Source organism: Musa acuminata, chromosome BXJ3-3 (genome assembly GCF_036884655.1).
Source record: "Musa acuminata AAA Group cultivar baxijiao chromosome BXJ3-3, Cavendish_Baxijiao_AAA, whole genome shotgun sequence".
NCBI classification, from domain to species: domain Eukaryota; kingdom Viridiplantae; phylum Streptophyta; class Magnoliopsida; order Zingiberales; family Musaceae; genus Musa; species Musa acuminata.
Genome location: NC_088351.1, coordinates 36,990,122 through 36,994,568, shown reverse-complemented (window position 1 = coordinate 36,994,568; position 4,447 = coordinate 36,990,122).

Below are 4,447 nucleotides of genomic sequence, written 5' to 3'. Positions count from 1 at the left end.
TCCCTACTCAGGAAATACGGTTACCTCCGCCCCACGAAACAACTCCATTGTGTAGCTACTTGCGTGGCGCCGTACAAGTGGTCACGACGTACAGAGTGTCACATTTCCTGTGTCACCCGAGACAGCACCGGCGGGATTGGACTGCCGGACACGTGGTCCGTTCCGCTCTCACAGAGACCTATTGTGCATGTTGATGAAGAACAAAGGGGCTTTCCATTATAGCGCATTTGCTCTTAAAATGCTTCCAAATAAATTATAATGGACAATTTATCGGAAAATAAAAAATACTCACCAATTCGATTTATACGTGATAGGACACATTTCGATGGATCGCAGACGAGGAACCTCGAGGTCGATATGACATGCAGCCCACACGTGGCATCGTAGACTCCAACGACAATCGCTCATCGTCTCCCTACAAAACAACATCATCATGGTACAATTATACCAGAAAGTTCAAGTGTTGATCCGTGCAAATCGATCGACGTTCACACAAAAGCTTAAGTCGATCGCTCGAGAAGTCGACCATAGTTAAAAATCGTTCCTATACAACCAATTCATTTGTTGCATGTATAAAAACCAACTTTCTCAGAAGAGGAGGGTTTTTTTTTTTTCAGAAAACTTAAATCTTTAAAATTATATATGCGCTAACTTAATATCTAGAGAGGCTAAGTTGGCTAGAGACTGAACCAGACCAATCAAAATTGATTTTATCCTATTTATTTCACCAATTTGACATAAAATCAAATAATAAATAGGAAATATCAATAATATTTTACCTAGAAAATATGTTGAATGGTGTCCCTCTATTTGATTTTCACTTACTTAGAGTATTTTTTATTATTTTAATAAAATTTATCCTTCTATCATCTCTCAACCCCGATCATTACCAATACTATCATCTTCACATTAAGCTCGTCAGGCATCATCGCTCGTCTTTCTCTCCGTTACCTTATTTATTTCATTCTCTCTATTCATCAATATTTTTTTATAACCTCATATTCCTCCTCTACTCATCATTCTTCATTGTCTCGAGAAGAAAAAGAAAGAAAATAAAAATTGATTGATATAATATAATTATTATCGATAAAAAGGGAATAACGAATAGATTGTAAAAATATTAGATAAAAACTAATTATGATGTATTATCGGATTAAAACCGATAAGTAAGAGCATTTTTAGATAAAATACCTAAATATCAATGACATATTTATCTCTATATATGAAAAAAATTATAAATAAATACACCATCCAATAGAACACAATTAGTGGTACTTTTTTCTTTGCAAATCATCCAATTATAATTGCCACAATTATAATTCTCTCATTTCCTACTCTAAACTTCGGAACAGGCGGGAGATTGGCTCAGTCTCTGGGTCCCACCGGTTCGCGTGTGGGAACCCATGTTCCCTGTCTCGGTCAAACGGTCCAAGACAGGAGGACATCCTCGTCCAGATCATTCATCACACGCATATCAAAGCACGGTCGCATGTTGTGGTTCCTCGCGGTGAACTCGATGAGTTGGCTCATTATTGCTTAGGGACGAAGAAGAGCCTCCTTGCCGTGTCGTCCTCGCCTTCCAAATCCACACGTTTGCCACTTGCCAAAAGAGCTGCTTTGCATCCATATCTACGTTAAGTCTGCAACAACACGTTATCTAATCACAGATGTTACTTTAATCGTCGATAGTGAAAGGTTTATTAACGATAATTAGATGTTGGATAAAACGGGAAAGGAGCTATGCGTGATTAATATGTGCCTAATTAGGATCGATCCCAAAACAGCGACAAGAAATCGCATGTTTTCGTGGAAGTAAAGGGATGACGATGACAAGTGCCACGTCATTGGTGTCATCAAAGTAACCGCAGTCTCACCGGTAACCTCGGTCGTATCCTCATGCGTTGTTCGTCTCGTTCCCGCCGCTCCGCGAGTGAGGAGGAGTTAAAGATGCCGTGTCATCGGTCTTTTCTCCATTTCTTCACCGCGACGAAAGCAACGAAAGTGTAAGGCCCTGATGGAGGAGGTGACAGCTAAGATCCTGTCAAATGACCTCTTCCTCGTCTCACCGCCTTCGGCGGGAAAAATTCCTCCGTGTTTGACGCTCGAGATTTGTCGAGCGAAAAAAATTTAACTGATAACACAAACAATATATCGCTAAATTTTGGGATAAAATTTTTTTTTTGTCGTGACCCGGGTCTAATGGGCTAACTGATATATCAACTTCATTTGGTCTCAATCATTGATCAAAATGCTTAAATTGAAGTTGATAGTAGTATACTTACTTATCAGACATTTATAAGTCAATCTTAATTATGTCCACTATTGTCAGATTAATCTGTTATAATTATCAAATTTAATTGATAATGTTGAGATTTCAATGAGAACTAAACGATCCAATTCACGATCAATGAGAACACAATGAATTTCAATATATATAAAATTTCAAAGTTTGACAATATAATGCCGTAAATTTTAATATTAGATATGTTTTCTCTAAAAATTTAGATTATATATATGTCTCCAAGCATTTACTTAATAAACTCAAGTTAAATAAAATATATAAAATTTAAAATATTTTAAGAACAACTTTAATTACTTTTAAAATAATATTTTCTATATCATTAAAAGCAAGTCATTTGTTCACACTAAATCAAGTGGAAGATTAGATTCATGTTCATTGATTTATTAGAGTTGATCGTTACTTGGGTGAGAGACTTCTTGAAACACATAAGAGATGTCAAAGGTTTATTTGATAATTCTTCTTTTTCAATGCACGAGTTAACGAAGATCATCTCATATTTTTAACATAACAAGTAGATCAAAAATATATACGCTTTATCTATATGCGACTGTTATTATAATAAGTTATCCGAGAAACGACTATTGCTCATTTTTAATTATTATCATGAATATCATGTGTTTCTTTGATATGAATGATTCCCTCATCGAATAATTATGTTGAGAATAAGAATAATATCTGATATTTGATATGAGATATGAGATAATGCTTAATATCAATCGCTATTCCTAGCAATGACATGAATGATAACAAGAACTATGAGGACTAGCATTTTGCAACCTTTCATATGATATGATATATCCAATATCCTCATGAACTTTAAAGTCAACAAGAACATTGGCATGGTATCGAAAAATAGATTGAATCACATTACATTATGAGAAAAATATATCGTTCTTTATTAGCTTAATATGAGATTTTGATTGGACGAATGCTTACACGAACAAATATTCCTCTTATCGAATGCTTGAACTACGAGAAGTTGACTTGATCGCACATCACATGGTGATGTGAAGACTTCAAACGCCCTTTTTAGGCTATAGGGTGACCTCTCTGTGTTGGTATGATCGTGTCACGGTGAATACAACAAAATCATTGACTTCTATTTCAAACACTGTCAATTATATTAACTCTTCCAACCTAATTAGATTTTATTATGTTGGGGTTTAAGTTTTTTTTTTTTTTTTTTTTGTGAATATCCAAATACGTTAGACCCTTTAAATAATTTTTCACTATTAAATTGAGTTTTAGTTCCAATTAAAGTTTTCTTTATCCCTAAGAAAAAATCAAATTGTATTGATATGTTTTTTTATCCCTTCGAGTTGAATCTACTAAACCCACTCGAGCATGCTAATTGCATATTACTATTTATACTTGAATTATATTAGTATCATAATAACTATACTTAAAAAAATTATATTATGATATTTATAATTTTGAAAGTGAAATAAGTAATATCGTTAATTGACGAAATAGAACACGTAACATCACGTGCTCAAGGTGATGAGCAAAATGATAATTTCAACATTCCTTCCGTTTTCAACATGTAAGATAGTTGAAATTATATTTTCTTCTCGATAAAGTCCTTGAAAACGAAAAGGATATTAAAATTATCTTTATGACAATCACTTTCATGTCGATCCAATTCATGATATCAACGTTAAGATAAATGAGATTGTTTTATTTTATTTTTAGAATTATAAAAATTATAATATAAATATTTTTAAGTGTAAGGATCACAATACTAATAAGATCTACAATAATATATAAATAACCTAATAAAAACAACGTCCGAGAATAATTTCGATCATTTTCTCGCATCGATAATTTCGATCATTCTAAACTAATCTTTGTTTTCACCCACCAAAGTTTTGGGATGATCGAAACACACAAAATTATCATCATCATTATCTACCTCACATTAACAAGCGTTGTTAGGATCAAAACGAATGCCGATCGATTCATGGACGGAAGCAACTACTCGCATGCTGTTTTGATCACGACGAATCATATTGCTATTAGTTGGGAAAGACCGGTAGATAATTGTTAGGATCACGAAATCTTATTCGAGATCGCACGTAGCTTTTTTGGTAGGAAATTTCCATATCATTTGCATGTTTCTTAGGATGCACGGATTGCTCGATTTAT